A 14,399-nucleotide genomic window follows, 5' to 3' on the forward strand; every position below is an offset into this window, starting at 1 on the left:
CAAACGAGCCTGCAGCTGACGTGGACATTACCCCTCTATTAATCTTCGTCCGCGAAGCCAAGCCAAAGAAAAGTGTAGGATGACTGTGATTGGCTAGCACACCTACTGGCGGGACTTAAAGGATTGCTCCTAGCCATGACCAGGTCATTCTGGACTGGTCGACCTACAAGTGTCGACAGTCTGGCCTGAGCTCTTGGGGTGGTGCCAGGCTGCAGAGACTCCACAAGGAGTCATCCAGGGGTCACTAGGTTCGTGCACTTTGTCAAAGCTCCCAACCTGCCCTACACGGTCGAGGAGATTCGCTTCATGACCCGAGCCTGTCCAGTGTCCGCTGAGTGCAAGCCCCACTTCTTCCGTCTGGAGAGCACCCACATCATCAAAGCCACCCGCCCCTTTGAGCGTCTCAGTGTGGACTTCAAGGGGCCCCTACCATCGACCAACCGTAATACTTACATCCTTATGGCCATCGATGGGTACTCCCGCTTCCCGTTCGCTGTGCCCTGCTCGAACATGACCGCCTCCTCAGTAATAGAGGCCTTGCACAGCATCTTCGCCATCTTTGGGTACCCCATTTATATCCACAGTGATGGGGGGGTCCTCGTTTATGAGCGCAGAGCTGCGGCAGTACCTTCTGGAGCGTGGTATTTCTTCAAGCAGGACCACCGGCTATAACCCACGTGGTAATGGGCAAGTCGAAAGAGAGAATGCCACCATCTGGAAAGCAGTTACGCTTGCACTCCAGTCCAAAGATCTCCCCACCTCTCGCTGGAAGGACGTGCTCACTAGTGCTCTACACTCCATCCACTCCCTCCTATGCACCATGACCAATGCCACACCCCACAAAAGGATGTTCTCTTTCCCAAGGAAATCCGAATTGGGAACAACCATACCGGCATGGCTCACGATTCCTGGGCCGGTCCTCCTACGACACCACGTCCGGTACTCAAAGAATGACCCCTTGGTTGACCGAGTGACTCTGCTCCATGCGAACCCACGTTATGCCTACTTTGAATACCCGGATGGGTGGGAGGACACAAGCCGGATCAGGCACAGCAGTGCTTCCAACTCAACCTTCCCCAAATCCTTCTCCCCTAGGTCATGCACTTGAACAGAGGGACTAGCACCACCCCACCAGCTCAGGCCAGACTGTCGACGATGCCGCTGGGGAATTGAGCGAAGCAGTGGCCGAACCCTACAGGCCTGCTGGTGACACGACTCCGGCGACCCCAATCCCGGCACCACGCCGGTCACGCCGGATGGTCAGGCCCCCTGACCGGTACAGCCCCTAACCTCCATCCACCCTGGGGTCAGTTCTCAAAGAAAGGGTGAATGTGATAGTACAGATTCTAACACCAATGTGTATATGTACAGATTGTAGTGTAGGATGACTGTGATTGGCTGAGAGGATAGCCACGCCTACTGGCAGGTCTTAAAGGATTGTTCCTAGCCAGACCTGGTCATTCTGGACTGGTCGACCTATATGTGATATGCTCCAGTCTTTTAGTTAATAAAAGCCTTGGTTTGGATCAACAAGTCTTTGATTCTTTCGACGCACTCTACAATTCTATTTCACAATGATCTTATATAAACCTTTTTATAAATCCTTGGACGAGGCTAAATAAAAAGGTGAATTCTTCTCCCTATGTTTATTTCTGTTTCAGAAAACCAAGCTCCACATTCTGGGTCACTTCTGAGCCACTGACCCCAATGCAAGGTTGTTTTATTTATTGTATGATCAGGTGGTGAATTCAAACTTTCCATGCAACTTGAATGATTCGTCAACTTCAAGGATTCCAAGATGGTGACACACAAGGTTGTAGCAGCACTTTGAATCCTCACAACGTGAAATCCCCAACCCACTACATTGTGTCTATGATCAGGAAACATTCATCAAAATTTTTTAAAAACATGAACAGTGATGGGTGACCTATAGTCTGTCCTTTCTCCAATGATGGCCTTCATGCTTTCCCCACAGAATAAAACCTTTTGAATGCAGCTGTGCAGTTCCTGTCCAACTTGAGCCTGGATGCCATGGCTGTGCTATGAAATAGAACAGAGTACCGGTCAGCAGATCCCAAGGTTCCATTGCCAAAATGCCCTTGAACAGTAGAACATAAAAAAATTGTACTTGATACATTAAGAGAACAGCATGAAAATTAGTCCTTTGGTTCACTGAGTCTTCACTGACCTTCAACCACCCATTTTTACTAATTGCTTTATTAAATTCTCCCCATATTCTCATCAGCTCCCACAGAATCTACCACAATTAACCGTGTGGTTAACCAACACACTTACCAACTCAATTAACTATGACCAATTAACCTGCAAAACTCCATTTTTAGAATGTTTGAAGAAACCAGGTCACCTGGAGGAAACCCATAGGGAGGATGCATATGCAGTTAAGTTCTCGAAGAATGATGTATATTTCAGTGAGGTCACTTTTCATTCATCTAACTGCAAGCAAATAGAAGGGAAGTCCAGCCTACTCGGCCCCCCATTTGTCTCAGCCTGACGACTCTGAAAGGAACAGTTTGTTCTCACTCTTTTGCTCAATGAAGGTGATTGACGAATGAATTATTGCAACAAAAAAAAGATTTTGTACTGCAGTTGGTTAGGGTCTGGTATGCACTGCCAAGGAGTTTGGGGAGGCAGATTCAATTACAGTGTTCTTAAAGGAGCTGGAGAAGTGAAAGGAAAACAAATGCACGGCTTATTTTGGAGATTGGAGGAGTAAAATGAACTGGATTGCATACATGGAACAATGACTGACAGGATGAGCCAATTGATTGTGACCATTCTTCACTTCCACAATTTGACAGAAAGGCACAAATTTGAGATGAGCTGACTTGTGCAAAGTTTATCAGTAGTGCTCATCTGAGAAGGGTCTGCGCCAGTTTTAAGATTTGTACTTTAAAGTTGACCATTTTCTGGTCAAACAATAAGAAGCTGAAGGAGCTCAAGAGATCAGGCAGCATTATTGGGGAAAAATGTTCAATCAAGGATTTGGGTCAGGGAACCTTTATCATTTATTCAGCTTATATTTTGTACTGTACTTTGGTGCAATAAACACTCTGCATAATTAAAAATGTTCACTTCTTGAGCAGGTTCTCGATATGTTTGGAAAGATGAGGACTAATTGGTATAGTCAGAACGACTTTGTGCAAGGGAAATTGGGTCTCAGAAATTTGACTTTTTGAGAACTGACCAAGAGGATTGGTGAAGGCAGGGGATTAGATGTGGTCTTGGTGGGCTTTTGCAAGGGTTTTGGCCAGGCCCTGCATGATAGGTTGGTCTGGAAGATCAGATCACATGGAGTCCAGGATGAGATGGTTAATTGAACACAGAATAGGCTGATGAATAAAGACAAAGGAAGGTTGTTATTCAGATTAGATGGCTGTGACCAATGGTTATGCAGCTGGGCTTGGTCTTGCGTCCATTGTTGTTTGTCATTGATATTAACAACTTGAATGACAATGTAATTAGTCTGGTTAGTAAGTTTGCGGATGACACCAAAATTGATGGTACAGTAGACAGTGAAGAATGTCAAGATGACAACAGGATTGAGATTAACTTGGTATGTTGACCACAGAATGGCATATAACATGGACGGTTTTAGGGTATTGGATGTTGTTCGGGCCCTGAAGAGTACGGTGGGACCAAGGCTTGATACTTAGTTCCATTAAAGTAGCAAACCAGGTAGACAGGGTGGTGATGATCATTGATTAAGGCACTTACAAGACGTTGGTAAGACTGCACTTAGACTATTGTGCATAGTTTTGGTCACTTAATCATAGGAAATATGGCATTAAGCTGGAAAGGGTGCAGAAAAGATTCATGAGGATGTCACTGGGACTGGCGGATTTGAATGCCAATGTGAGACTGCAATTTTTTGTTTCTGGAGGGAAGGAGGCAAGGGGAACACAGAGGTTTATAAAATCATGAGGGCTATAGAAAAGATAAAGAATCATGTACTTTTTTTCCTCAAGTAAGGCAAATTAAAACTACCTGCGCCAGGGAAAAACAGGCTGAGGGGCTTGTTTTGCCCCTTATGATTTTATCCTTCTTTAGCCTCCAGTGTTCCAGGGAGGAGTCCCAGTCTCTCCTCGTATTCAAGTCTACCAGTCCTAGTTACATTCTTGTGAATCTTTTCTGCACTGTTTTTAGCATAATGATATGCTTCTTAAAGCTTGGTAACTAGATGTACACTCAATTCTCCAAATGTAGTCTCACCTATGGCTTGTATGACATCCCAGCTCTTGTATGCAATACTCTAACTGATGAACGCAAGCATGCCAAATGCATTTTTCACCACCACATCTATCTGCATTGGAACTATATATCTGTATGCCCCCTGGCCAATCTGTATCCCCAGTCTCTTTGTTCAACAGCACTCCCTTGGCATTAACATTCACCTTGCAAGTTCTGTTTCAGTGCGACCTACTGAAATTTAACAACTTGCACTCTTCTGAGTTAAATTCCTTGGTTTATTCTCAGAGTTCATCTAGATTCTAGATCCTGTTGTAATCAGATGGAATTTTTTTTCATAATCGACTGTACCACCAAATTTTGTTATCCACAAACCTGCCAACAATGCTAACTACATTGTCATCCAAGTTAATATTAATGCCAAACAATGGTGGATCTATCACCTATCCCTGCGGCATGCCTCTTGTCATAGGCCTCCAGTCTGAGTAACAATCCTCCACTGTGGTACCATCAAGCCAATTCTACATCCATTAAACCAACTCACCATTGATCCCATGTGATCTGACCTTACAGCCCAAGCTATACCATGCAGGGCCTTGTCAAAGGCCTTGCTGAAGTCCATGTGGACAACATCTACCACCCTGCCATCAGCAATCTTCCTGGTCACCTTTTCACGATCTCAATCAAATTTCTGAGGTCCAATTTTCCACACAAAGCCATGCTCACTATTCTGATTCAATCATTGCCTCTCAGGTACATCCGTGTCACTGAATCTCTGCCTGTAACTGACCCATGGCAGACCTAAGCTTGCTTGCCCATCATTCCCTGGAATGCTCTGACAGACTTATATAAACAAAAGCACCACATGAGTCATCCTCCCAGCACCTTTCCTATGCTTAATGGTGGTACAAGTATCTCTGCCAGGGCTCTTGCAATTTCTTCCCTTGCTTCCAATTGGGTCCTGGAACAAACTTGATCAGGACTAAGGGATTTTTTCTAACTTTAACATCTCCAGGACCTCCTCTTCTATTGCGTTCATCAAGAGTATCAAGTCGTTGAAGTGCACTTGGCAGAGAATCTCACTTGGTCCCTTAATGCCATCTCCATAGCCAAGAAAGCCCAACAGCACCTCTACTTCATGCGAAGGCTGAGGAAAGTCCATCTCCCACCCCCATTCTCACTACATTCAACAGAGGATGAATTGAGAGCATCCTGTGCAACTGCATCACCACCTGGTTTTGAAACTGTTCTACCTCAGACCACAGACCCTGCAAAGGATAGTGAAGTCAGCAGAAAATCCAGAGAATCCAGAACTTGGTCGTGGATGATCGATGTTCTGACTGAAGGCCCGTGACTAGTTGTGTGCCTCAGAGATCAATGCTAGCTCTGTTGTTGCTTGTCATCTATATTAACCATCTGGATGATAATCTGATAAACTGGATCAACAAATTTGCTGATTACCATGAGAGAGATCCCGATTTGCAGCAGGATCTGGACCATCTTGAAAAATGGGCTACAAAGTGCTGGAATTTAATGCAAACAAAAGTGAAGTGTTGCACTTTGGGACATCAAACCAAGGAAGGGGTTGCAAAGTACAGTATAACAGAGGCATCTGGGAATTCAAATACAGAAAGTGGTGTCACAACAAGAGAGGATCACAAAGAGAGCTTTTGGCATAATAGCCTGCATGAATCAAAGTACTGAGTGCAGGAGTTGGGATGATATGTTGAACTTGTATAAGACATTGGTGAAGCCAAATTTGGAGTAATGTATGCAGTTTGGTCACCCACTACAGGAAACATAAGGTTCAAAGGGTGCAGAGAAAATTAATAGCTATGTTACCAAGACTTGAGGAGCTGAGTTATGGGGAAGTTTAAATAGGTTAGGACTTTATTCCCTGGAGTGACAGAGAATGAGCAGAGATTTAATAGAAGTATACAAGATTATGAGGGGTATAGCTAGGTAAATGGAAGGAGGCTTTTTACACCGAGATTGGATGAGTTGAGAATTAGAGGGTGAAAAAAATAGGAGGGAATGTCTTCACTCAGACACTTAGGAAGTAGCTACCAGCAGACATGATGGATATAAATTTGATTTAAACATTTAGGACAAATTTGAATAGGTACATGTATGCAAGGGATATGGAAGACTATATTCTAGGTGTGGGTCATGGGACCAGGTGGAAAATTAGTTGAGCACAAGATGGACCAAAGAGCTTCTTTCTGTGCTGTGACCTATGGTTCTCAGAAAATATATATTTAAAAAAATCTTATTGCTATAAATTAACTGATATTATCTTAGAACAGGAAGAAGGTTCTGTGGTCCATGTCACTTTCCAACAATGCAGCTGTCATGGCCGCACACTTACGTGGGCCTTGTGTAGGGCTGGTTTGCTGCTGGTGATGCATCAGTGGTGATGCTCGGGAAATGTTTACATGCAGGCGTGGGTCGGAATGGGGAGCAGGAAGAGCATAGAGCTGGAGTGAGGAACAGAAAAGGTATCATGGTCACCAATGGGGCAGGAGCAAATCAGAATGTGCAGGGCTTTGTCAAGTGAAGTTTGCAAGGAAGAAGAAATATTTATTGGAAGATGTAACACTACGACACAGGTTCTTTGCTAAAGACCATTGCATGTGTCTTATTTATTATTTGTGCAGCGTCTATTTAGCAGTTGCTACAACTGGTGATGCCATTCCTTCACAGCACTTTCTGGTTAAAAATGGAAATGCCTGATGATAACAACATTACGGGGGGCAGTCGAGCTTGAAGTCCCCACCATTTTTACGGAAAATACACGGGCATGGTTTTCGATCTTTGATGCACGTTTCCTGTCAATAAACGTTACAAGTCAGAGGACAAAATTTGGCTTGCTTGTGGCGCACCTCCCAGAGCAGATTGTTGCGAGGTGACAGACGTGCTACTGAATCCAGATGAAATGATGCCATACAACATGCTTAGAGCAGCCATATTGGTAGCTGTCCCAACAAACCTGCATTGCAGAACTGCTAGCTGTGGATGCTGCGGAGAAGGCACAGCCTGGCTGGAAACAAATGAATCGAAAGAGTTGTCTGGAAACCGAAGTTTCTCTACTGTTTGCCCACTCAGGTTCAGAGAGCCCATGATAGGAATCTTTCAAGTTGCCACCATTGATTTATCAAGACATGGCGACCTCATTATAAACATGAATTCTGGAGTGCAGCAGCCACCAATAAATCAGAAAAAAAAGGAGCAGAAACAACAAGTGGAAGCACAAGCCGTGTTTTTAGTGACCTGACTAAATTGCCCATTTTTCCAGTCCAACTTGAATCGCATGGGTCCATGGGCAACTTAGCCACAGCCTTTTTCTGAAGGACTGCCTCTTTGGTATCGATTTGTATTGATTCAGATGAAGAAAGTTTGGTGGGTCCCTCCCATCCACAAGAGCGCTGTAACCTTAATCCATCAAGTAATCGGACCGCCGTGAACAATTCAAGTACCCAGGAATTTGTCCAGAGTTTGCTCATACTCAATTTTGGTCTCCAGAAGTCTTTCTGATGGCTTTTTATGGTTGCAAATGTTTCAAAACCCCTTGTCGAGGCAGATTTCTTTTTCATACTGTTCCTTGCTGGTAGACTTGAAGGATGACCGTTTAATAGACCATCGTACTTGCATGAAAGTGAGCTATATTTGTTGCCCCACAAGGATCATCACTCATCTACCAGTCTCCAACCCAGCATCTCCCCATTCTGGGGGTTGCACAAGTTGTTCCTTTGCCTGGTAACCCCTTCATATTGGGACAGCGACGTCAAACATGCAGTAACTCACCACATCTAAACCCATGGTCCTTCTGTTGCAGCTTGCACTTGTAGGCTACCCCTGGATCGACTTAAGATTGTGAAGGCTGAGTTCAGTCACATGCAGGAGCTGAGGATAGTCGTCAATCCGGGTAGCTGCTGGGCATCACCAGTACATATGGTCCCAAAAAAAGTCCAGGGGATTGGTGGCTATGTGGAGATTACTATGCACTAAATAAGGTCACCATCCCAAACTGATACAACATCCCAAATTTGAAGAATTCCTCAGTGAACCTTCAGAGCAAACAGATGTTTGCAAAAATCGACCTTGTTCCAGATTCAAGTTGAGCCTATGGATTTTCCCAAGACAGCAGAAAATACTCTTTTCGGCATATTTGAATTTCCATGAATGAATGCCCTTTGCTTTGCAAATTGCAGCTCAATTGTTCCAGTAGTTTATGAACCACTTCCTCTCTGGGCTCAGTTTCATTTATACTTAAGTTGGCACTTGGCACTAGAACATTATCAATGAGGCAGAACACAAAACCCATTTCATGACACTGTTCCAGAGGCTCGATGCATATGGAATTGAGCTCAACCCGAACAAATGCATTTTTGGCGCTAGCACACTCATGTTTTTAGGGCATCGGTTCACGATGTACATAAACTTGCCAGAAGAAACAAAGGTGAGAGAGATTCAAGGCATTTCCATGCCCACCTCGTTTAGCCATTTACGGCGTTTTCGACAGATGATGAATTTCAACTGACATTTCTTTCCAAATGCTTCAGCGTTCCTCTTATCTCTGACTGACCTCCTCAAAGAGTCAGAGAAACCAACTTCCAAAAGACCTTTGTTTGTGCCGAGATGTGCTTTGTGTCTTCAACAATGTGAAGATAACTCTTGCGGTTGTCACTGTGCTCATACACCAGATGCCCAACACCCTTTTCTCTCTCACCACCAATGCCTCTGTCAATGCCATGGGAGTAGTTATTGTGCAACGAGTTGATAGTGGGTTGAAGCCTCTGGCACTTTTTTTTTCAGAGAAGCTGTCACCCACTCAGGTGAGATACAGTACATTAGGGCAAGAACTCCTAGCCATCTACCTCACAGTCATGCACTTCCACTATTTGTTGAAAGGGCATCCTTGTAATATTTACATCATTAACCAACCACTTACATGTGCCTTCCACTATTCACCAGGCAAAATCTGACACTTGTATTTCATCCTATATTTTTCCAATGACATCCGGCACACTTGACAGATTTAGAATACAGTGGCCGATGCCCTATCCAGACAAGAAATGGAGGCATTGCATATGGCGACTCCTATCAATTTCAGTGCCATGACTTGTGCACAACACACGGATCCCAAGCTAATTCAGTCCCACCAAAACAACTCCGGTCTCCAACTAGAAGACGTGCATTGGTGACTCAGGTGCGACACTAGTGTATGACACTTCCACTGGTAGGCCCAGACCCTTTGTGCCCATGACAATGCACTGGGAAGTCTTCGGTGAGCTCCACATCCTCTCTCATCTAGGCAGGAGAGCAACAGTCAAGCTGGTCATAGAGTGGTTTACCTGGGTGCATGTTAAGCATGGTGTGGGATTATGGGGACTGACCTGCTTAACAGTGTTATAAAGACTCCAGACACACAAGATCCATACCTGTAGATTTTTCTGAACCAGACTCTCATTTCGAGCACATCCACCTGGACTTCATCGGTTCGCTCCCACCATCAAGAGGATATGCTTATTTACTAACATGTGAGGATTGGGCTCTGAGATGGCAGGAGGCCATTCATGTCTTCAACATCTCTGCAGAGACAGTTGTTTGGGTGTTTGTTGACCTTTGGATTCCAGCCTTCGGAGTCCCAGGCACCATTACCACAGACCGAAGGCCATTGTTCAAGTCTGTGCTGTTCCAAACTCTCACTGACCTTTTGGGCACCACCCAGCTTCGGACGGCTTACTATTCGTAGGCGATTGGCCCTGTTGAACATTTCTGCTGCCAGCTAAAAGGAGTGTTAACAGCTAGAATGAATGACAGCCCATTGTCCTCCTCAGCATTGTTATGGACATAAAAGCGGACCTAGGTACAGAGGTTGACCCTGCAGTAGGCCAGTGGTGTACCACCACAGGCATGTTGATAGTCCATCCTGATCTGGTCTGTTCCAGTAATGAAACGTGGGCGAGGATTGATACGATTGGCTGGGGTCTTGCAATTTTTTTTTGGTGTAGCTCATGACGTAGACAGCTGATTCTAGATACATGTTCACTTTAAACAGTCAATCAAGACAGTGTCAGTCTTTCAGTCCCACTGGATCACAAAACCTAGGTTGTTCAGCATCAGAAATGGTCCATGGCACCATTCTGACTCTGCCTGTTCAATTTGTTGAACTGGCTGCTGTGACTAGGCCATCTAACCCAGCCAATTATGTCAACTGACGACAGCAGATGAATGGCAATAGGACAGGTAACTACTGCGGTGCACATGCTAGCCGATCAACTATAGTAACTGCATAACACGCGTCTTTGTTCAACAAGATGCCATTCGCCGCCCACTCCAGCAAGTTTATGACAGCCCTTATGAGGTCATCCAATGCCAGCCAAAAGTTTTGTGATCCAGTGGGACTGAAAGACTGACACTGTCTTGATTGACTGTTTAAAGTGAACATGTATCTAGAATCAGCTGTCTACGTCATGAGCTACACCAAAAAAAATTGCAAGACCCCAGCCAATCGTATCAATCCTCGCCCACGTTTCATTACTGGAACAGACCAGATCAGGATGGACTATCAGCATGCCTGTGGTGGTACACCACTGGCCTACTACAGGGTCAACCTCTGTACCTGTAGGAGTGTAAGGGGACAGGACAACACCTGGCCAGCTGCCAATCAGTCGGCCTGAATGGATCAAGTTCCACCCGGTCGGGTGTCAATCACCCTCCGGGATATAAGCCTGTGGCGGCCTCCCGAGGCCTCACACTGAGTTGCTGCAGCCACAGCTAGCCTGGCTCTGTGGATGTTTTTGTCGATTAAAGCCTGTTGTTCAGTCTTTACCTTGTGTGTGTCTGATTCTGCCTAACAGCGCACCACATTGTCAAACTGTCATGTGGTGGGACAGATCCAGATAGTTGCCGCCTTGCAGGACTCAGAGGCTGGGGAGTGGAGAGGAGTGGGAGGGGGGAGCTGTCATGCCTGCACACTTATACAGGCCTTGGGTATGGCTAGTCGCCATTGGTGATGTGATAGTGGCGATGCTCAGGAAATGTTAATGTGCAGGCATGTGTCATAACTGGGAACAGGAAGAGTGTCATGGTTAATGTGTATGAGCGGGGCCGGAACACGGAACAGAAAATGCCTAGTGATCTCCTAGGGGGCAGGATGAATCAGGAAGCATGGGGCATGGTTGAGTGAGGCTTGCTGGGAAGAAGACACTGTTGTGGGAATTAAACAACAGCAATGGGACTTTGCGAAAGACCATTGCTTGTGTCCTCTATTATTCATACAGCATGTATTTCGCAGTTGCTACACAGCCCCATTCCCACACTTATTTCCCTGTAACCCCAGCAACTTGGTTTCTCTCTCAGATACCCATCACTTATTTAGTGGATTTTACCCATGCTGGTTGTTTAATTAATGTACCTACACATATTTGGGATATTGGGGGAAACTAAAATATGCTGGCAGAAACCTCTGTAAACACAAGGAGTATGTGCAAACTCCACATAGCTAGCAGCCAAGGTCAGAACTGAACCCAAATCACTGATGCTCTGGAGCAGCAATGATTACAGTTGCATCAATTGCAATGAACAGTGACAATTTTTATTCCTGAAGAAAAAAATCTATAATATAGATTTGGGGCTGCTGATCATAAAAATCAGCTTAAAATTTTCCTATTGTGTACCGTTATTTAGTTATAACCTATTTTGTGATTTCCTGTCATATTTTAATTCTATAAGTATATTGCCCACAATGCAAGCTGTTTTAGTCAGTCCAAGCATGCCTGTACATGCACTCAGTGCAGGTGCTATGCAAATATTGTCTTGGACCTGGCCATGCTTAATCAGGATAGATGCACCCAAACAGCTCACCTACAGTATACAGATGGTGTGCATTGCATTGATGTAGATTGAGCACATGTTGATGCATTGTTCTTCACGCAATAGCATAGTGAGTCTACTAGAAATGGCATTTATTGTCTTCAGGAAGGTTCAATACAGTGAAATGTCTTGTTAATGTCGCCACAGCTGCGAATCGTTCTGTTATCTTTATGGCGAGTGTATGCTTAAGACTCAAAGATGCAATGTAAGAGAGCTTATGAGCTCAACTTTGGTTATAAAACTGGTGACCAAGACAAAGCATGGGCTCCTCACATTTGTTGTGCAATGTGTGCTGTCAACTTGAGTGCCTGACTTCAGGGTACATTATGTGATTAAACATGTTAAATTCAATAATAGTTAATTTAATGTTTTTCCAACTTCCTACATGATACAGCAAATCTGAAATTATCTTTGTGTTCAATTTTAAGTTGTCTATCAGCCCCAATATTTTTTTTCCCCAGGAAGCAAACTTTTTCAAAACAATTGTGCCCAATATTATTTTATATTTGAAATGTTTTAACTAGTTTAATATTCTAAAATAATTGTTTTAATTAGGTTAAAGCAATTTTAATTTTCTCACTGCCATATCAGGGGCATTACAAACTAACCAACCCCATTAGTACTAACACAGGAACAGCAATAGAAGATTAATCAGACAGTGACAAATTCAAACTAATAGTTTTTATTAAACTATTAATCAGTTCTCACTTAACTCTAAGCTTAAACCCCACTATCCACGAATGTAATTGTATAAATGTGTATGTGTGTGTGTGTATATTAACGTCCAAACTATTTCAGTTTAAATTTGAGCCTTAAAAGTTATTTATAAGGCCCAGTATTTTACTCTTGTTGAACTTGAAGTTGAACTTGAAAATTGTAGTTCAGAAGTGATTTAAAATATTTTTTTAATTGTTGCTTAAAACAGTAATGAAGTGTTTGTTAACACTGATTCAGTCCTTAGACTGTTCCAACTTACAAATCTTGTTGAGCTATTTTCCCAGGAAGAGATTTCTTCTTAAACTCTCACACTGGTGATCTTCAGCTCCCTCTCAGCTTCTTAAAAGTTCTGGAGTTTCTTTCCACAGTGCCTTCTAATACCAAAAAGAGACAGCCAGAAGTGGTCTGGCTTACTTTAAAGCCACTTAGATCAGCATCTTCTCCAGAAAATACTGTCATTCTTCTTTTCCTCCTGGTTTCTTCTTTGTCTGGTCTTCTGGACTCAAGATGTCTCTGCCTTCAGTAATATATACATATACCATAAGACATGTATGAAATTACATCACCAATGAGGTCAGTTTTAGTTCCTGGAAAATGCGATCAGTTATTGGAATTTTAAATAATTGCTGTGGAGTTATCTTATTGCACCACTAGGTCACCAGGGGCCAACACCTGGTGTCCTAGTATATATAAACCAGTTGCAGCACATTCTCATTCATTCTGGCCTCGGCTTGCATAGAGACAACGCCTAGCTGTATATATTAGCCTATTAAATAGATGGCCACTAGCATCAGTACAAGTAAAATGCTAGTTTTAATAGGCTAATATATACAGCTAGGCCTTGCCTCTGTGCAAGCCTAGGCCAGAATGAATGAGAATGAGCTGCAATCGGTTTATATATACAAGGTCACCAGGTGGTGGCCCCTGGTGATCTAGTGGTGTAATAACATACCACCACATTTGCCAACCCCAGTTTCTTGTAAACCATGTGTCCTTCATACCTCTGGCTTATAGACATCATGACTCCGAAAGATTACCTCACTTCTGTTTCAAAGGCTTAAGTGTATTACTCGCATGGATCTGAGTTTTATTTCTCTTAAGTGGCTTGGTTTTAAAAACAGATGGCTTCCTTCAGCAGTTCTTATTGAGTACTTCAGTTTTTAATAAAGCAAACACTCCAATAATTAACACCATTTCAGAACCACTAGCTCTGTCTTTCCAAGACACATCGACTCCAAAAATGAACACTCTCTAATTTCGATGGTGTTTCTCTAAATGTGCTGAGCTGTACCAGCCCACAACTAACTTACTAAGAATACATATATAATATCTTAACTATAATTTACTTTACTAAGACATTTTTATCAGAAATATAGCTTAACTTTAACCTAGTATTGATATTAACACAGATCCATTACAGGGGTTCCTGTGCATGGGGCTTCAGCAGTCTACCAATGTGGATTCTTTCTGGGTATAGAGGGTCAAATCATTCAGCTCGGGTGAGTAAGGGTGGGTAGGTCACAAGGCCACTGTGCCTGAGCAATGGTCCAAATGACATTATTGCTTCAGTTGAAGGAAGGGTATATATTTCTACTTAA

General features: G+C 43.6%; 1 protein-coding gene across 4 annotated transcripts in view; it reads left to right on the top strand.

Annotated features, from left to right (window-relative positions):
* The window catches only part of gabbr2 (gamma-aminobutyric acid (GABA) B receptor, 2), an 811,906-nt gene that overhangs the window by 403,170 nt on the left and 394,337 nt on the right, over positions 1–14,399 (top strand). The window lies entirely within an intron of this gene.

The sequence above is a fragment of the Narcine bancroftii genome, chromosome 1 (assembly GCF_036971445.1).
Source record: "Narcine bancroftii isolate sNarBan1 chromosome 1, sNarBan1.hap1, whole genome shotgun sequence".
In the NCBI taxonomy this organism is placed as follows: domain Eukaryota; kingdom Metazoa; phylum Chordata; class Chondrichthyes; order Torpediniformes; family Narcinidae; genus Narcine; species Narcine bancroftii.